Source organism: Calonectris borealis, chromosome 21 (genome assembly GCF_964195595.1).
Source record: "Calonectris borealis chromosome 21, bCalBor7.hap1.2, whole genome shotgun sequence".
Classification (NCBI taxonomy): Eukaryota; Metazoa; Chordata; class Aves; order Procellariiformes; family Procellariidae; genus Calonectris; species Calonectris borealis.
Window position 1 is genome coordinate 4643684 of NC_134332.1, and position 21183 is coordinate 4664866.

The 21183-nt window shown below is 48.1% G+C and overlaps 1 protein-coding gene across 1 annotated transcript in view; it reads left to right on the forward strand.

Moving 5' to 3' along the window:
• ASTN2 (astrotactin 2) overlaps positions 1 to 21183 on the forward strand; it is a 361627-nt gene that overhangs the window by 305949 nt on the left and 34495 nt on the right. The window lies entirely within an intron of this gene.

A 21183-nucleotide genomic window follows, 5' to 3' on the forward strand; every position in this document is an offset into this window, starting at 1 on the left:
TCAAAATCACAGTGATGGTGGGAGAAGGTCACGGGCGATGGTGATCGCAATCCTGAACAGCAGTGTTTTGACTTTGATTTTATTTGTGTGCGTTTGGGTACAAACAAAACCTTTCTGGGTTTTGTAACTGTTCTTTTGAACTTCATCTTTCCGTATAAATCTTATTTTTATGTTGCTAGTGGTTCCCATATGAGATCTGACATTTGTTATTTGATACTGGCAGAGGAGAATGAAACCTATTCATGAAGGCTCATGGGTTCAGCAGGATCCTAGGGAATAAGGGCAGGGCTTGTGAAAAGACCTGAGGATTTAGTGTCACTGTCATCCGCTCGAGCCCTTGAATCTCTTTCCTGACCCCATTCTATCCACAGAATTGTCTGTCTTCAGTTTCCCTGGTTCCAGGTGTATATTCATCGAAGTTGATGACTTACCCACTTTGTTGTACACTAAATCACCCAAGTGCTGAGTGTCCTCCAGGACCCCTTCACAATTCCCTTATGTCTGCTTAGAAAAGATAGGCGTAACCTCATGGATTTCTTTTGTGAAGAAGGAAAAAGGAGTTTTACTTAGAGCACAAAACTGCTGTGGTTTGCGTGGCCCCTCTTTGCTCCGCGGTTCTTCTCACTCCTCTTCAGGAAGGACATCTGAGGAAAGACACTACTCAGCTGGGCTAAAATCTATCAAGAATCCGAGGAAAGGGCTGGAAGCAATGGTCTTCCAGGCCTAGAGCTGAATAACCCTGCTTAAACCAGCCGTGACGAGGGTCCGACCAGCAGCCTTCCCAGAGCATCCACATCTGCGCTGAAATACCCAGCCACGAAAAGCCTTAAAGATGACCCTCCAGTTTATGTATCCCCAAGTGTGTGAGGGCAGCGAACGGCTGCATCTCACGGACTCTTCTTCTCGGATTGGAGCGCAGAGATCCCTGGTTGCTCCACGAATGCCGACCTAAGAAAGGGAATTTCCAGCCCGTATTCCCGGCACTCTCAGCTTCTCCCTTTTGATTTCTCTTGAACGCACCGTTCATCTCCGCTTCCCGTCCAACGCTGCTGTATCATGGTTTAAACAGCTGCCACGTCCCACCCTCGAGGCAGCTGCGTCTCGGGGCTGCCTGGGGAGCGCAGGGCTCCTCGCCCCGATGCTGGTCCCGCTGCCCGAGCGTGATGGGGCCGTGGGGTGCAGGTCTGGCTGGAGGGACGGGGCAGGCCCATGCCAGGCCATCGCCCGGTCTTCCTTCACACTTTGCAGTCTGGTGCAGAGATGCCTTTTCTCCTCATTTTTTCCCTTCCCTTTTTTTTTCTTTTTTTTTTTTTTTTCTTTTTTTTCCTTTTTTTTTTCTTTCCATTGGTTGTTTGGATTAAGGGGCCTTAAAGGGGCCAGACATTTTTTGTGTTCTCTCATACCCTATAAATAACCGGCACCTCTCCAGTGCTCCAACTCCACCCTTCAGTTGCAGATTCCACTGTCTAGCTGCCACCACTCTGCATGGCCTTTCACACTCTTCCTTTCTATTTAATATGGAAATATTAGTAAAAAAACTTGCTGTCACCAATTCTCCAAGAGGAGGAGGGGGGAAAGGGAGAGAGAGGTGGGAGGCGGGAGGGAAGGACACAACCAGCCAAAAAAAGTATCAGAAGGAATGTTCTTCTCCCTCCCAGGTTTACAGCAATGCCTTTCCATCCAGAGTCATCTGTTTTGTTTTCCTTCTCCCTCGGCCTGAAAGTGCTGCAGCATTATCATGTAATGTTGCTTAATGTGACCAAAGGCTTCAGCGAGTCGCCTCGTGGACCGCAAGCATAGCCCAAATTCCAAGGCAGCGATGCCTGCGGCGTCTCATTAAAGCAGAGGACTTGCAGCCCTCTGTGTCCCACGAATGGTTGTTTGGGGGGTTGTTTTTTCCTTTTCTTTTCTTCTTTTCTCCTTTTTTTTTTTTTCCCCAAGTGCAAGCCGCCACCCCAAGTGCCGGGCAGGGATTTTGTAACCGCGCCGGCATATCTGGGAGGTATGCGTGGAATCTTTCAAGTGCTTGGTCAGTCCTCTGTGGTTTGCTTTGAGCAACTGCCCACCCTGCCAGCTCCCACCACCCCTTCCTAAGCCCCCTGACATGCAACCGGTTGCACCATTCACACCAGATTTTCACATGACAGTCATCTCCTCCGGATTTCTTTCTGTTCCTTCCTCCTGGCATATTTCCCGGTGCTGGTGAAGGATCAGAGGGTAGTAGTCCTGAAGACTGGAGTCATCTGTTGAACCACGGTGCAGGGAGAGGTACAGGACAAGTTCTTACCTACCAAGTGACCCGAATCCAATTTAGGGAGTGAGGTGTAAGCCCCACTCGGTGCTAGGTGGTATTAAGAATTTGAGCGAGGGAAGTGGGATACTTTAGCAGATGAAGGTCTGACTTTTTGCTCTACCTGAGATGTTATTCCATCAGTACTTTATAATGTCTTGTGAATTTTTTTCTCACCAACCATCTCTGGGTCAGGGAACTCTTGTTATTCCCATTTTGGGAACATAGAGTTGAAGCACGCAGCCCTGGAGATAAGGGTTGGCTTGAGCATTGCTAGTTGTCTGGGCTTTCCAGCCCAGTTGGTGCCCACTGGCCAGGGTGATGGGCTCTTAGCCTGTGGGTACAAGCTCCCACGTACCAATGTCCTCGTGGCTTTGCGGGAGATGTGCTGGTGGGTTGTGTTGGCCACACACAACTGGTGGGTTGTGTGATTTTGGTTAGAGTAGTTGAGACTACATGGATGGAAATGTGGACCTGTGGGATGGCGTCTCACGGTCCTCCTTCCTGAAGCTCAGCCTGCGTCCACATTTCAGTTGTGCTTCCTTCATGGTGTGTACGGTAGAAGAGTCTGACTATGAGACTGGTGGTTTCCATGACCGTTTAGCTGTACCCTTAGCCCTGGACACATCCTCATTAACGTCATCTGCCTAACCTGCATGGCCAGGCCCCTGTAGTGGTCAGTGGAGCTGCACAGGTTTCTTCTATGGGAAATCCCTCTTGCATGTCTTCGTTAATGTTGTCTGGGTGTGAGGAATCACCGTCAGGAGATACCTTTACCTTTCTGTTGACTAAAGGAAGAACCTGACTAGATGCCTGGTTTGGAGAGGGCTAAAGGGAGGTAAATCCCAGCCAGAGTGATTTATTTTGCAGCCTGAGAGCTGCCCTGCTTCCTGCTTGCACGCCACGCCAGCAGGGTTACCTGCCGAGCAAACGGCAGCATGTGATTATTGTTACCGCTTGCAATTAAAAAAATTAATAGAAGAGAAACCCCAGTGCACTAAAACAAGCAAAGCAGCAAGGCCAGTTCATGCAGAATAGGTGGAATTGGCAAGACATTTCTATATGGCTTTGTTACTGGGTTTTACTATTTTCTTCTACCTGTTTCCTTTATGAGAGCTGAATCCTGCCCCACAGCAGTCATTGATGTTCCCCAGTCTGTTTCAGCAGGAGGTGGGTGAAGCCCTTTCATTCAGGCATTTCTCCGTGCAGTGAGATCTCTCTGTGCATTCAGAGAGCCCTCTTCAACTGCCAGCACAGCATCATCTGCAGCCCCTGCATGGCCCTTTGCCCTTTCTGCATTACCGTTGCATTAGTGCTTAATGCATGAGTTGCCTCTTTCCTGCGGCTGCAGCAGGCACCGGGCAGTTGGCAAATCTTAAGCACTGTTTTTCAGTCCCTGAATAAGTCGTGACGAAGCTATGGGCTGCCTTTTGGCTGGGGCACGCTCAGCCACCCTTCGGGAGGGATGTGTTCATGGTGTGGTCCAGTGCAGGAGCTGTGAGGGGCTGGAGCATCTCGGGGAACTCAGGAGAAGCCAAATGACCTCTCAGTGGAGTGTGTGCACACCGAGTACTGATGGCCTTGCAATGCTGCCAATTTGAATGAAATTTCTAACGACAAAGCCATGTCATTAACGCAGTGACCACCCTGTCTGCCAACTGCCAAGTCCCTGCTCTGAACACTGGACCTTCACAACCAAAGTTGTAAGTTGGTGTTGGTTTTTTGACTTTTTTTTTTTTTTTAACATGAGGAAAATTATATTTTTTCCCGAGCTGCCTTGTTGGAATTGGCTGGACTTGTTTTATCTGAAACTTTCCAAAAAAAATTCAGCCTGAGGCAGATACCCAGTGTGGAAAATTTCAACCCAAACAGTTCAAGTTTGGCAGTGTTGTAGGAGCTGAACATACGGAAAGTGCTGGGCCAGCACGCTGAGGCCGTGCTACCTGCTCTGCTTTGGGGGGTGTTTTCATGGGCGTCCTCTTCTCAGGTAGCTGAGCGTGGATCTGGCCTCACGCAGAGATGCAGTAAGGGGTAGAAACACCTATATTGGGTTATGGGAGTCTGCATGCTAACCATAAAATCTCTGTTCATGGTGGGACCCTGCCCGGCCACCTTCATAGAGATGCTGCAGGAGCTGGATCACACCTCGGTGCCGTCAGGGCTCGTGTGGTTGGGGTGGTCTGCGTGAAGGATGGGTAACTCGAATGAGGAGGGGAATCCTCTCCTGCCTCTGGTCCCTCTTAGCAAACTGAGGGTGACTCCAGCTGCTGGCTGGTGGTATTAACCCTTCAGAGCTCGCACCCGAGATGTGTGCTCATACCCCGCTTGTACCCGTACGTATCTGCTGTGCTGGCGAGAGGCTTCCAGCACGGGCACCGGTCCACCCAAAAGGTGAGCAGTTGCTTTATGTTCCCTCCATGGCACCAGCATCAAACAGAGCCGTGGTTTTGGACCGGCGCCCGAGCGGGGCAGGCGCTGGGGGGTGAGTGCCGGGGAGCCCCGCTTCTGTGTGAGCTGCTTCCCGAAACCCTGTGGCCTTCCGCCTCTGCCGGACCCCGGACTCCTCCTACTCCCCTCTTGCTGTTGGGTTCAGAAAGGAGTTTGTGAGCCTAGGGTTGGTTTTTTTGTTCTTGTTGTTGTGTTTTTAATGAAGCCTGCAGCCTTTCTGAGGACGTGTTTAATCATGTAAGAGCCTCTCTGGATTTCTCAGGGGGGCAGCATGCGTTGGGCATTTATTTCCCCCAGATCACCTGTGGCGGGGCAGGAAAAGGGGCTCTGCTCTCACCCCTGCCTCCCCTCTCAACGCCTCTTTCTAAACAAAACCCAAACGGAACCTGGAACCAAGTGCCAAGCCGAGCCTTCAGCTTTTCTTTTCCCTGTGCGGATGCCCACTGTCCCCGTCACCTCCCTGGTGGCCATCCGTCACCCGCCCCTGCCAGCCGCGTGGGGACGGCCACACGCACGGGATAACGTGTTACCGCCAGGCAACCCGAGTGATGACTTTTCATAATTAACCTGGCTTTCCTTCCCCCTCATTCTTTTTTATTTCCGTCCCCAAAGTGGGGCAGAAGCCATCAGACATTGTCAGATGTTGCGCAGGCAGGGTGGCATCCGCTCGTTTCCTTTGGGATGGTGCTTCACAGTCTGGCTGAAATTTTTAGGGCCGGTTTTCATTAAAAGTGGCTTTTGAAAATGGGTAAGTAATAATTTGCTAAATCAGGCCCTGAACTGCTTAGTTTAACAAATTATTACTTTTTTTTTTTAAAAAGAATATGTGTAAAGGGAAGCCCAGTTTAATGAAAAATGGCCAGGTTGGATCAGGCTGGATGTTAGTTCCAGTTCGGTGTCACCACCATCTTCATCGTCATGGTTTAATCATGTCCTTCTTTACATGTTAATTAAACTGATGTGTCAGTAAGTGTTATAAGTACAAACTTGGGTAGTGTTTGTTTTTTTGCTTTTGCACTGTTGCTTTTGCAACATTTGTTTAGTTTTCATTCAATGCATAAAATATGGAGGGAACAAAAAACTCATGCACATTGTATCATGTAATTAGACGAGTAACCAGATGTTAATTAATATATGAATATCGTTTTTATTTCCAATCGTCTGGCTGTGGTTTGAGCAAACCTATGTCCCCCAGCTGTTGCTACACGAGACACAGTCAGAGCAAAAACAGAGCTAGAGTTCAGCTGCTCTATTCCCAGAGCACAGACTATTACCCCAGCTGAAAGAGGAGATGCTTTTAGGATGTGCTGTCCCCAGACGTGACACAGCAGTGTGACATTCTCCTTCTACCCAGTGGAGGGCAACAGGGGACACGCTCACAGCCGTGTACCTCCCGAGCAGTTTGGGGAGCCAGCATGCTGGGGCTTTGAAGCCCTGCAGAAATGCATCCAGGTCTTTCCTCCTGGACACCACAGTCCAGTGGGATTTCTGCTACCCAGCAGTGATTATTTATACACTGGCTACGTGGCTCTTGGAGGAGTCCCTGGAGATTTTCAAAATTCAACTGGATAAAGCCCTGAGCAACTGTGCCCTCGCTTTGCAGTTGGCCCTGCTTTGAAGAGGTTGGATTGGAGACTTCCTGTGGTTCTCTGACAGCAAGGCAGGTAGTGGGCCACCACACTCAGCCTTTTGATGTCAAAGGATTTGGTTCTTCTCTATTTCAACTGGAAGACTCTTTCTAAGCCGATCCAAAAATTTCCTTTCCTTTTCTCCGGCTCTCATCCCTCCAACCAACCATGTGGTTGTGCTGTGTCCAGTCAGTGCATCCAGGCGTTTCTCCTCCTCCTCCTTTGTTGCTATCTGCAGAGGTTCCTGCTAACAAAAGAACTATTTTAATGTCCATCTTTCAGTTAATTTGCATTTTTAAATAATAAAGTTCGTTCCACTTTTATTACTATAGCCCTCAAGATCTTTTAATTTCTTTTGACTGATCCTCTGATCTCCTGTGCACTAATAATGCATCCCACTTCATCGGTGCTAAAATCATTGCTGTATTTCCAGTGAGAAGTAAGATTGATTACAAGGCTGATCATTGACGAACTCTGCTAGTTATAACTCAGTTCCCATCACTCTCTTCTCAGCGTAGCCTGTTTTCATTTGTGCATTACTCAGTTCCTTACCTGCTCTATAATTCTTCTGCTAATTCCCATCTTTTCAAGCTTACCTAATAATTACCCATGTCGTGTCATGACTAGTGCCTCTTGATACCCAGATAAATTAGCTTGTACCACGCTTCTCGTGTCTAGGGAATGAACTGTCTCATTGAAGAAATACATCAGGTTCGTCTCACACAATTTACTAAACCTGGGGTTGCAGTCTATTCTCCTCGTCTCCATGTCATTAATGATTCCTTCCTTTAAAAGAAAAAAAAAGAGGACTCTATAATGAGATAATTTTCTCTCTCAAAGCTACACCTGAGCCTTGAATATCAGCAAGGAAGGCTGAGCTATTCAACCTCTTTAACCCATCACATGGTCCATAGATGCATTGACTTTCTCAAGGCATCCCATCTTCTGCTAAGTCAAGACGAAAGCCCGTGACTTTGTCTAAATTGCTTGTGAACTCCCTGACACTCACTCTTCATCTCTGTTTTTCCTTCTCTCCTCTCTCCCCACCAGTAGCTGGCACGAGGAGAGTAACAGTGGCATCTCCCACATTGCTGTGGTCTGAGCAGGTTTCCCTCACATTATGTCTAAATAAATGTTAATAAGAAAAATGGAATAAGAGCTCATTGACAAATTCGGCAAATATTTGCCTCTGCCTTCCCTTTCCAGCCACCTGGCTCCCAGAGGAAAATTTTGCCCTTTCTCAGACCAGAGCGTTCAGGAAATAAACACTCGGTTTATTTTCTTGGAGGAGGAAGAAAATGAAAATAGCATTATGGGGCCTGAAGCCCACATCTCACATTTTGTGTGGCTGGAAGCAACTTCAAACCGCTGCCTTGAGCAATGGCTTTTGTCTGTGCCTTCAAGTGACAAGTTATCACAGAACTGGCCAGGATAGGCTTGAATGATGCCCATGGTTTCACCTTGATGACCCGAAGTGCTTTTCCGCACCCTTTGAGGGGCTGCGTATCAAAAAAGCTCCCAGAAAAAAAGAGACTGAGTCTTCAAGCCAGTCTTTGCACTTGAAAAATCAAAACCTTGGTTTTAACAGCAGCAACGGGCAGAAGGAATAAAGAGAGAGAAAAGCAGGGATGGTTAACGGTGCTGGCTCCCCTGGGGATGTAGTTCGGGCAGCCGTAGCCGTGGTTGCTAGCAGAGACCCGGAGCGTGGTCTTTGGAAACAAACTCCCACCTGGGAGGTGGCTTTTGTGCAGGGCTGCTCAAGGACTTAAAGGATGCAGGGGCACCCTGACTTAAAAAAACGACTTCAAGGGTCAACTCGTTTTTGCTTGCTGGGATTTGACTTACTGACAGCTTGAGCAGAGGCTGTGTGGAAGGGCGAGAAGACGAAGTTGAGGAGATTAAGAAAAGGCAGTTGTGTTGTTGCAGTGCAGGTTTCCTGTTGACCCTGGCCTTTTGGTGGGGGTTATGTTTGTTCCTGCTTTTTCTTTGGTTTCTGAATAGAAGAGGGGTTGGGGCTGGGGTAAACAAGCAGGGATGAGGAAAAACAAGATGATGGGAGGTATGACAGTGAGTCAGGAAATGAAAATAAGTTAATTGTCACTCTGATTTCTCTGCTGGTTAATTGGATGCCCTCTGGGAGAGGAAAGCCCATCAGGAGAATACATGGGATTCAGGGCATAAATCAAACAAATGCTGTGAAAAGGCTTTTCTGGAGAACCACAAGTGTCCGAGACATTTTTTGGGAGTTTCTGTCGTCTTCTTGTCTTCCTGCTCAGAGGAGCTGCACCGCAGCAAGCACCATTTAGAGCCAGGCTCTTGGCTGGCACAAATTGCTCCGTTCCCACTCGTGTCAGCGGAGCTGCTGTGGCTTTGTATCGGCAGAGGCTTCGGCTGTGTCACTGACACAGTTCTCTCTGTGTCTCTGTTTCTCTTTCCTCTGAGGAAGTGATCTCTTGGTGTGGTCTTGCAGAGGTACAGCAGAAACGATACTTTAACCACTTACAGTTATTCTCTATGATGGAAGTATGGGACTGTATGAGACGCTTGGTTTAATTTAATAGCAAGCTGCTGGGGGAATCAAGCAGGAAAACCCAAAACACAAAAGCTCAAGAGAAGCCACCTTCTTCAGACCAATGGTAGAGGCAATTCCTTAGTCAATAATCGTAAAGATCTACCTTCGCGTTACAGCCAAGTTCAAAGCCACTGGCAGGCAGCTCAAAATGCTTATAAGGTTCTCCCTCTGCAGAGTTTGGGAGTGTTGTTGCTGAGTTTTTGGTCTGCTGTGCACAGCTATTCACCCTGGGGATGCTTGGGAGTACCAGAGCTGCACAGATGCCCATCAGAAATGGTGAGGTAGACCTCCTTGTGGACTGTTGGGGTTTGCTGTTGTTCACAAGCTCTCTGTGTCAGGCGGTGTATTTTTCCTGGGTGGAATTAGCTAATTGTCAACTACCAGTCAAGAGGACTCCACCTCCCCTGCCCACACTGGGTTAAAAGGCTGAAGAAGCAGAGGGACCTGAAGCAGAACCCAGGTCTAACTGGGTGAATCGGTCAGTTCTGCCTCCGGGGAGGTAAAGGCAGGAGGTGGTGGCTGGTTCTCAAACAGCTGGAGCGGGAGATTGAGGTTCAGGTAGCTCTTTGGCCTTAATGCCATCCACAACACATCGCCACTGGCCTCCATGGTCCCAAGCAAAGGTGAAGGACACGGTTTTGCTGCAGAGGAGGAACTACCTCTCCAGCAGCTCGGTGCAGAGGCGGGCACCAGGCAAGACATTTGCAACGCCCCATCGGGGCTGACCCTAACCCGCAGCTACGTGAAGGAGTTTGGTGCGAGGGCTGCCTGCCTTCCTCCAGAGCAACAACTGGTGGTGTTCACACCATAGGCCATCTTCTGACTGAGTGCCCACCTTCAGGTTTTCTCTAATCACTGCCAGCAGAGCTGCCTTTCAGACAGACGCATCCTTGCCTGGCGCCTGGCCATGGCCGCATGGTAGCCAAGCTCCCGCAGCTCCTCCAGCCCAGCCCCGGCTGCCTCCCTGCCATGGGGCTTCGCTCCAGGTGCTCGCTGGGCAGAAAGCAGACAAAAATTTTTCCTGGGATACCACGGGATGGTGTTCCTTAGTCCTCCAAGGATGGAGCGGTGGATCCCGCCATTCCCTTAACGAGACTGACTAATTATTTGTTACAAAGGAGGTTGCAGAAATCTGGAGCGGAAACTACTCCCCAGGCCAGCTAACTCACACCTAAGCACGCCAGGCTGCTTTCATAGCAGAGCACATGCCGGAGCAATCAGACCTGCTGCTGGGAGGCGTGCAGGAGTGGGACCAAGGCTATTTTACGCATATGTGTGTGAGAGTGTGTGTGTATATATATGTATGTATAAAAAGTGTGTGTGTATATTTTACTATGTTAAGCTATAAACTGTATGGGTTAGGTATGAATTAGAACCTTATAAAATGTGTTTACTCATTCTGTGTAACTCAAAGCGGGGATTAAACAGTAGGAAAAACTGACCGGGAGAATTTTCCAAGCAGAAAAAGTTTTACAGCTCTCATTGTGAACTTGAGAGGGAGGATTTTTTTTTTTTTTTTTTTTGTATGTAGGTTTTTTTCAGAGCAAGTTTTTTGCGTTTAAATTTTTATGGTTATTAAACAAAAGTGTGGGGATGGGGTGGCTGAGGAGGAAGGATGAATGGAGGAATAGCAGGAGAGCGTTCTGGCAGGCAGAGTTCTCCCCAGGCACCTGCGCCCCGTGCTCCTCTCCATCTCTTGTGACAATGTGCTTTCTGTGGCATCCAGGAGGGCCTCCCCATGGCATGCCGTGCTCCTAAGCAGGCCCTGCTTTTCTCATCTCCTTGAAGGCATCTTTTATGGGGAAAACAGAGTCCCATAATGCTGCCGTGTTACAGGGATTGGGTGTGGGAAAGGAGCGGTGGAAGCAGAGGCAGCAGGGAGGTGAGGCTCCACTGAGCATCTCAGGCAGGGGAAGAAGAGAGGGAAGAGCAGGGGATGGGGGCGGATTGAGGTCTTACAGCCTGTTTGCCCTCCTTCTCATAAAGAAAGGCTGGACAAAGCACCAAGGGAATAATCTCACCACTATCACGTGAGTCATCCTGGATCGGTTCCAATTGAGTGGTGTTCGATAATGAGCAAGGTGCATGCAACCCGGAACCATTTCATTTCTTATTTCCTTCTCTTCTTAGATACAACTTTCTTTTTGGTCTCTTCTACCTTCTAGTTCTTGCTGTCTTGGTGAATCATCTCTGCCTTCAGGACTGGTGACCCATGCGCAGTTAGCAGAGCCTGACTCACACTGCTCCTCTACATGTTATTTCCACAGCCTTAGGAAGGTTGGGGTTTGGTTGTTGGGGTTTGGGTTGGGTTTTTTTTTCCACTTCACTTTATGAACATTTTCCAGGGGACTGGGGGAAGGGAGGGGGGAAGAGAGACCTGAGAAGGTTCATTGTTTGGGTAATTTTCCCTACTGCTAAATGTCAACATCCTACGCTTGATGCTTAGGATAGGGAGTAGTGGAGCTTCTATTTCAGGCTTTGCAAGGGATGGGAGAGACTCACCTTATCTCTCTAACATGGCCCAAGCGATGTTTGGGTTCTATTTATGGATTTGAAGAAAGGAGGGAAGTGATAACCTCACCATACGAGTTCCGGGTTGGCTCCCTGGCACTGGCTTCCCTCGTCAGCACAGATCCTGGAACAGCCCTGGAATCCATTTACCACTTGGCTTAATCCTGCGCTGCTCATTCTGGGAAGCTGTCTTTTGTCGTCTGAGTGGTAAGATGTTGCACAGTTGCTGGCGATGACGTGTCTCCAACTAATCATCCTAGAGCGATCGGTGATCCTGGGGATGGGAAGCGTACCTTGCTTTGCCAAGGACATCTAGGAGTCAAACAATGGTTCCCACCATAGAGGGCCTTTGGTGAGATGGGTTCCCAGGGGACATTGTCCATCAGAGCTGTCCTGGCTACTAACAACTCCCCTTTCCTATGGATGCCAAGATTGATTTGCCTTGGTTTCTGAGAAACGTGACTTAAAATTCAGAGCAGAAGGCATTCCTTCCATGCCAGCATCCTGCTGTGTGCTTATGGCAGGTAAACTCGGTGCCTGGAGTTTGCTCGCTTCTGTAAAAGGGTTAATAGTCTTTCAGAGGTGAAAGCCAGCTATTAGTGGTTAGAGATGCGGGGCTCTGGGTTATAGCCTCAAAACTGCCTTTTGCTTGCTATCTTGAAAAAGTAATATTTCCTTTCTTTGCATCCCTGCTCCTTTGCCTACACCTCTCCCAACGCTGCAGCCTTCTGCGATGCAGGCGTCTATCGTAACGGAGCTCACATCTTGGCTGAGGCATGTAAATGCTGCCATGTTGTTGGAGGTATTAATGGCCTTTGTGAAGTGCATTGAAGTCTCTGGGTGTTAGGCACCTTGTTGACACATGTTTTGTCCTCAAGGAAATAAAATCAGCTTGATTTAAGAAATTAGAGATGGTATTCTGTGCTTGTGAGCAGCGGGACTGTGCAGTGGTGCAGGACATCCTGTCTTACCTTGTAGTCTTAGTGGCAAAGATGGAGTGATTGCTGAGGTGACGGTGGATGCTGACGTAGACTCCTCATGGCCAAGAGATCCCCAGCTCTTTCTCCTCTTCACTGACTTGGATCTTCTAATGAATCAAAACTGTGAAGAAAAATGTTAACTTCATTATGGGGAAATCAATAAGTGAATGATTCATTAGCTGTGTTAAGAAAGCTGTTGTGAATGTACTCTAGTAACCCAGGTAATTCCTTGTTCACGGACTGATGTCAGCTCTTGCACACGTTAGTCCTGACCGAGTGGGTGTTTTCTAGCTTCTGAGTTTGGTCAGATAATTGCTTCTTCCCTCAGTTTTATCCTGATATCGCATGTGGCTTCTCTTGTGATACCTGCTTGGATAAATGGAGAGTTATGAAAAGGGGCACGGTCAAATGACGTGCTTTCTAGTCTGAATCTGAGGTAACTGAACATATCTACAAAAATATTTAGAACTCGCTGTGTTTGCACAAGTTTTAACCATGTACATTAGTTTATCTGGCACACGAGTATAATGGAACAACTCACATGAATAAAGCTAAACATGTGTAAATGTTTGCAAGATATGGGTCAATAATTCTTTGGAAATCATAGCAAACCAACTCTCTATTTTCTTATGCAGTGGTATTCTTCTATCTGTCTTAGACTGAAATATCTGTAATAATCATTATGGTGTAGTTGTTCCAAATAGCTCACAGCCAGGATGCAGAAACCCAGCTAGTGTAAATTGTTATTGTTCCATTGACTTCAAGGGAGCTACAGGAGATTTTATGAACTGAGGATCTGCTCCCACATTCTCAAATGTCCAAAACTGCATATTAGGGCCAAATGAGAGGTCTGCTTCCATGCAGGTCCCTCCATCAGGACCAATTTTTGTAAGTGTTCGTTGGCTAACAGGCTGCAAGATCTGGCTGCAGTTGTGTGTGCTGAGCCCTTCGGAATATACTGGTCCAAAGTCTTAATCACTAATTCGTCAGCATCTATGCATGTTACATCTATTTAGAATAAATGGGACCAAACAAAGAATATCTTCTCTAAATTGGTTGCCACTACAGGTAGTGGTTTGGTCCACTTCCCAGCACTGAACCATGAAGTGTAAGAAGGGAATGGAAGCAGCGTCAGGCAATATAGAAGAAATTGGCTGATCTAAGAAATCCAAAAATTCCACTTTCCCAATAAGTGCAAGGAGAAGTGAAGCACAGACCAGCTGATGGCTTTTCAGCATAGGTTTACATGAATTTGATTTGACAAATCACCCGGGATAATTATGTTTTTAGCGATTAATTGCACACTGAGTTTCTTTCTAGGAAATGTTCTTTCCCCCTCCTGCTAGTCTGGTATTTGCATACATGTATAAGGCTTCATCTCCAGTGGGTGCAAGTCAGCCAGTGGGCTTCTGTGGGGCATTAAACTGCTGGAGTATTTGGTCATAAAGAGCTGAATATAAAGGTAAGAGACTGCCCAGTAGAGCTGGAAATGAAGGACCTGACCCTGCTGATTGCCAGGTCTCCCCTGCTTTCTTCATAGACCATCATGTGCTAGGCAGGTTAGGAAGTTTGTGTGCTCGGCAAGTTTGTGTGGCAGACGCGTTGTAGGTGTATCACCAGGACCTGCTTGGACTGGCCAGAATCACCTTGTCATTGACCTTTCTTTAGTAAGGATTTGTCCTCTGACATGTCTCACGGTGAAAGGTGCTCCCTTTCAAGTTTAGTCATCTTAGTCCCAGCAGAAGATGGAACCTAGCAGTGCTCTGGACTGGTGGAGCCTGGGTCCTTGGTGCCATCTTTGCATCCAAAATTTGTGAGTCATTTTCAGACCGTAGCTCATTCCCCGAGGAACTGCAAGAGTGCAGTAGCTTTGTGCATTTAAGAAGAAAGAGGTTATGATACAGGTTTTGGTGCCGTCTCTGAAGTATCTGACACATCAGTTTGTGCTGTAGAAGCGTGGCTCTGGGGCTGTATCAGGGCTGGTGGGATTCTTGGTGAACATAAGGCTCCCTGCAGTCCCTGGATCTGCTACAGACCGCTGACTATGGGCCTTGGGGACCACCAAGTGGTCTGGACCACTGGTCCATTGTTTAGAAATCTCTAATTTAAGAGAAGCTAAAAATGAAAGGAAAGCAAGAATGAGGGTGGGAACTAGATCTGTGGTGATGAGAGTGAGAACTAGATCTGTGGTGATGGACAAAATCTTCTGCCAGGCAAGTATCTGAGGACAAAGCTCATGTCTTTACTTTGTGTCTGCACAACTCCCAGCACAAATGGGTTCCCACTTTGCCTTGAAATCAAGTAACTATTTTAACATGCTGCAGAGCCCAAAACAAACTCCAAGGGAATAGATAAATTCACTTGGACTCTCCACCATGCTAATGTGAATACGTGGCTTTGAGATTGGAACTGGCTCATGCCTGGATGGCTCCAAGCATAGCAGAGTCAGCTTGTGTCTGGCTGTGGTTGACCCTTAGCAACCCAGTGAACCCTGAGAAATACTGGAGGGCTTACAGCACAGAATGAAATGCATTAATTCTCACTCTCCTCCAGCAGCATACTGCCTTAGGGGAGATGGAGGAGGTGATGCATTTTTAAATGAGTTGAAATAGTTTTTCTGAGGTCTTAGATATTGACTGTGAAAGAACTGTGATAAGCAGTCCGTGGAGAGCTCAGGTGAAGGAGCAGTGAGTCCTACTGATGACCCTAAAAGAAGAATACACTCATGATTAGCCTTGTGCATCATGTTTTTAGAACATTGCAGCTTATCCAAATTAAGACCATTTCCTTGTGTTTGACTGGCTGCTCTTAATAAGAACAGTGCAAGACAGCCCATCCTTCATTTCCACGTGGTCACTCCGTATGCAGCAAGTTCTAGCCCTGGGGGGCACCGGCGAAGCCGTTCGAGGGACTTTTGTGGCACTGGAATACAACTTTTGCTCTTAGCTCAGCTAAAGCATTGCTCCTTAAATTTAGCCATCTACAAATGCAGGATTCCATCAGCAGAGAAACTGGGAAGCCCAGAGGAGAGCTCTTCATCATTATTAATGTGTCTAGTAGCATATAGACGTAGGAAGCAAATTCCCCCAAAATTCATAACTTAAGGAAGGTGAAGTCGTTCAGAGAAGTACTGCAATTTGCACCTTTCTACAAGTTGGCAAGTGAGGCACAAACTGTGCCCGAAGTTGCACACCATAATCACTGGCTTTTCTGTTTCAGCCTGGACAACCTGTGCCCAGCCAGAGGGATTCCCGATGGATGTGTCTTTGAGAAAAGTCAGGACAAAAAAATTATTTCAGAGGCTGCAGGCTATTTGGGCGTGGGGCTTAGGCTCCCATCTAACACGAGAGGCTGGCATGCATGGATGCTCCCAGAATGTGGGCAGAAGATTTTTTAGTAATAACTAAGCCTTTTGATTTGTTTTATAATCTGGCAAGCCATGTAGGGAAGGAGGTTTTGACATCCTTCCACCAGGATCAGTAGGGACGGTTTGCTTTTAATGATCTAGGCAGCAAGACAGACCATCTGCTGATGTAAATCGGAACAGCTCCGTCGCCTAAAGTTATGTTACGCTAATTTAAATCATCTCCAAGAGAAACCACCTTTCTCTGCCTTCCCCCACCAAGCACCAGATCTGAAGCACATTAAACCCAGGTACAATCTTGCTGTGGAGGAACCACCCTGCAAGCCTGTGCTCCCCATCTACCTGTCCAAAAACCCGGTCCAAGCCTTCTGCTCACAGCCCTCCTCTGAACCTCCCCTCCTCGGAGGCAGAGCCCCGGAGGAAGAGGAGGGTGGGACGAGGACCCCCAAACTTGGAGGGCTGAGCATGCCATTTGTTTCCTTGTTTCAGGAACCAAAACCTGGCGAGAGCAAAGTGGAGTAAGGTCTCTTTTTCCATCTGCTTCGCTGGCATTGCTCCGGAGGTCACTGCCGGGGACGGAGGTCCTCGCTGGGCCCCATCTGCCTTCCCCGGGCTCCCTCATTTATGCCCACTTGGGCCTCTGACATTCTACTCTGTTTTTCTTTCCTTGAAAATGGATCGGGAATTGGGAGCCGCTGCGCAGGAACGCGCCTGTTCCCCATTACAGCTCCACCGGGGCTGTAACACGATCGTGCCTGCTCCATACCCACACAGATATTTATTTATCCATACAGGCTTTCTCCTTGTTTTCATTAAGTTAGGCAGAAAAGGTTAATCTTTCTTCTGCTAAAGCTTCAAAACCAACCAAGCTAAATAAAATATGATTTCTTTCACTTCTTTTTTAAAGGACACTCTCTCTCTTCCCCCCCCCCGCCCCCTTAAGTACCAGAATGAGGTCACAGTCAGAGATGCCACAAGAGTAAATTGAAAACAGGTTGAAAAAAAGCAAAAGGGAGAAGGACGGAGAGAGAAAACCACAATCAGAAGAAAGTGACTGGTAATGTTGCAGGGTTGGTTTCATCCAGTCTAGTATAGAAGCTGTCAAGACAGAGACATTGGTGCCTTCCTACTCTCCCCTTTGTGCTCTTTCTAGGAATCTCGAAGGTGAATCGCAGCAGGGAGGTCTCCTCTCGTCTTCATTTCCACTCTGGTTTGCACCGCCTGGGTTTTGTCCGTGCTGCTCTTGGCACAGGGACACGGGCTGAAGGTGTGGGAACGCCTGTGAGGGTCCCAGAGCTTCCCTTTGCTCCTCTAACCTCCTGGAGGCTCCTGGCCTTGCTCTCTTGTTTAGTCTGGTTGAACTCAACGCCGTAACTCTTGTTGTCTTCGGTGGGATGGTTGATAGGTGATTCATCCTGCCTGCTGTCCGCAACTGCTGGGCGCTGGCACGGGTCGCGGTGGAAGGACTGAGGCAGACTAAGACTGTTGGATGCTGCGAATGAGCGGTCTGAGCCTGCTGCCATCCGTTTTCGTTCCTCGGTCCCCATTCCTGCCCATCCGAGCCTCCTGCCACTAGAAATGTGCTCGCTCAAGAGCAGATTGCCAGCTCAGCCTCGCAGACAGGCAGCTGAGTCGGGGGTGTCCTCCTCCTCCAGACCAGACATCAAGTTGAGTTCCAGGGTGGCCATCCCAGAGCCATCACCCGTGGGTTGACCTGTATGCCTTGGTGTGGCCAGACCGAGAAGTTTGCAAAGCTTCACAAAATGGGGCTAACCCCCCTGCAAGCTCCAAGCGTGCTGTTATTTTCCTCTGTTTTAGGGAGAGCTCTGACTCACCACACCACCAGAATCAGTATGAGATACACGTTTACAAAACCAAAAAGAGGAGGTTTGCCAAACTCCACAGCCGTGTCTGCGGACGAGGACGAGGTAGTAGCAAGAGAGAAGGAAGTGCACTGGAGAGAGAAGGAAAATGCCACCTGGAGGGAGCTGCATCTTCCCGGCAGTCATTAGTAAAGCAGAGATCAATTTTCAAAAGCTGCCTGAGGAATTAGATGGTTTGGAGCAGACCTGTCCTGGGAAGGCAGTGGCATGGAAATGAGGGGGAAGAGAGTCTTGCAGGGATTTGGTGCACAGTTGGGAGTATCAGCATCCCTTTGCTGAGCACGATTGCTCTGTTACCTGTAGTCAGTGTGCAGCGGGTACCACCTTCTGCTCTGTGCACCGCACTTACCATGGTGATGTTGAGCTCTGGTCTGGATTTTGTACTGCTGAGAAGTGAACACAGGTGAGGCATCCTCACAGGAGCTGGTAATTTGTCCTTGATATCTGTAACAGCTTATTGCTTTATTTAGTGTGACATCAATTATTTATTACTATTAATGAAGGACACAGATGGCTGTCTGGTCAATAAAATATCTCCTACTCCACAGAGATGATCTACTTAGCTATCATTTACTCTGCAGAGAACCTTTGGATTCTTTCTGAAATTTAATAACATGAGCAAAGATACTACAACAATCTAGAAGGTTTGTGCTTCAGGGCTGCTTTGGGAGGCTGAAATCCTTCTTTATATTTGCTGGCAGGGTGTGTGAGAACACAGGTCCAGACGGGAAAGAGAAGCCCCTTTGCTTTCCATCACAAGCTACTTATCCGTATAATCCCTTTTATAAAGTGATCAAACTCCTTCTTAAAAGATAGTTAGGTTATTTGCCCTTCTCAGGAGTAGACCGTTTATTCATATCCAATTTACTTTCTCTTGCCATTACTGCCCATTAGCCTAAATATTTATTTTCCACCTGAGTGCCTGCCCTGTTGATGTATTCACAAAGTCATATATTTCTGCTTGGCCTTTTTATATCTCTGCTCGTATGGTAAACTTGTGCTTTTTGTTATTTCCCCGTGAAGCCTTCTCTCCTGCTTTCGCTGTGCCTTGTTCATAAGCACAGATGAGCAATACTACGCACTGAGCTCTCGCCGTGGCCTTGTGCAGTTAGGTCATTAGTCCTCTGTTGCTACAACATCCCAAGACCGCTTTTCCTTGGGAGGGCAACATCAGTGGTCCATCATCCTCTTGCAACGCCAGCAAATGCACCTGTTGCCTTAGTTGCATTCCACTGACAAGGTCCTGGTCTAAATCTAGGGAATAACTTGTTTTCTGGTCCTAGGGAAGGCTTAGGAAATTTCATTTCAGCTGCTCTCAGAGCACCGCGGACTGAACAAAGAGAGACTTCTCTTGTGTGAGATGAACAAATAAAGTTGCCCTGTGCTCTGCTTCACCCAGGGGAGAGCACAGAAAAGCAGCTCCCTGCGTTCGCGGTGGCTTGACAGCTCTGGGTACTCGGTTCGTCCCTGGGGCATCCCTTACCCGACCCCGTCGTTGCTCCGCAATCCGTGCAGTCTGGCACCACCAGCGATCTCACTGCTGCTTGTACAGGTGCAGAAAGACTCCCAGCCTTGGGGCTGAGGTTTCAGCACATTTGCTAGCATCTGTTTTGCTATTTTCATAACAACCTCTTTGCTTTTGTTTGATTGTAGCAGGGCCAACGCGAGGGGAAAGTTCCCCAGAGGCTCAGGATTGAACACAAAGCACCCTCTTGCTGTAGGGATTTTATTGCAAGGGGTTTGGCTTCACCCAAGTTGACACTGCTTTGGCAGACCCCGAGAGCTTCATTTCCTCCCGTGCAGGGGGACAGCAACACACTCCACAACCTGGGCAGGTCTGATCCATGGCAAACCAGACCAGCGTGCGATGCAGCTGCCGCTGCATTTCCAGGCAGTGCCCACTGCCAGCCTGTTCCCCCCAAAGCTACCCGGAAAGACCATGAAAGATGAGCACTCAGAAGGTAGTGGTTGCCTTAAAGAGAGTTAGCTGTGCGATTTTAGTACACGCTTTAATTCAGTGGTTGCACCTGAGATTTTCCATCCCATTTCCAGTCTCCTGCAAGTCTGGTTCCACCCCCTGCACTCCCTGTCTCAGCCCTGTGTTTGTCTCTCCTGTCCCAGATGTGCTCCCTGGCACAGATGTCCTGACTGATGCTCCTTGTATCCGTGGACTGCCGGTCCACATCTCCCCTTGGTCTCGCCCAGTTGCTCACCACAGTCTCTCTGCCCAGCTGTTTTCTTTCCTACCCCTCATCGGCTGCCTCTCAACCCTGAGTGCTCTGGAGGAAGGTGTGAGGATGAGATGATCTGTCCCCCCGTGAAGTTTCCTTCTGGTCAGAAGGGAGGTTGCTTGAGGTCTGAAGAGGCTTAAAAGCTCTTGCTCTAGTTCAGCAACACAATCTGATCCTGCTTGTTATGTGTTTGTGATTCACCTGCTTTGTAAGTCACGGCAGGGTCTGTTCTCAATGACTGCTGGTGACAGGGAGTTCCCCAATCCAGCCCGACGTCGTATGAAAAGGGACAGAAATGAAAGTTGGAAATGAGCAATAGGGTTTTGTTTGTTTAAACCATAAACCCAGAGCTAAGAGGCTTGCTCAAGGCCATTCGGCGCTCGTGACTTCCAAACAGTGATTTTACCGCTGCCAACCCATCCTGCCCCTTGAGTTGACTTGGGGTTTGGTACGGACCCGGGGCTGGCGACTGGGTTAAGCTATGGAGACCGGTGACAGAGCTGCCCGAAAAAATTTGGAAAGAACAAGTCGTGCTGGGAGCATTAAAATGAATAATTAAGGCTTGGATTCCTTTAGGGAGGAAAAGAATTTATTGCTGCTCTTTTCTCTAGCCAAGGGGGACATTTGTTAGTGAGTTGTGTATTTTGAGACAAGACACAAATGCGGTTTGGGGGGGCTGGGGAGGAGGGGATTTCTTCTTCTACCTGGGTAATCCAGCCACACAGCGAGACGTTCTGGGCTGGTTATACCACTGGGTTATTTCTTATGGTCTGTACCAAGGACCTAGACTTCATTTCAGTAGTCCTCGGTCACTTCTGCTTTTAGAAAAATAAAAAAAGAAAAGGACTGAGAAGGGAATTCTCCTCCTCCCTCTGCTGCGGCGTCTTGACATTTACACATGCCCAAGGTACCCGGCACAGCAATCTGGGTCCAGGTTTGCTTATACCAGCATAACTATCAGCTGCAACAGCCCTTTCTCCAGTTCCCATCGGAGGGAGTGGGGGCACAACCAGGGCAGCTGCTCTGGTTTTTTTACTGCTTAGTACCTTGGGCTTTCAGTTACAGTGCTGCAAAATGGGAATTGAATGCAATGAGCTCGAACTGATAGACAGCCTGCCCGCTCCAAGGAGACAGGTTGCATGGCAGTGGATAATCATGCCCAAAAAGCTTAATAAATGGAGTGTTTTCAGTTTCAGCTGGGTCATGATCTAAGTGTTTAATAAGCTTTATAAACCAGAAGACCAAAAAAAAAAAGTTTTTTAAAGCATTTTTAATT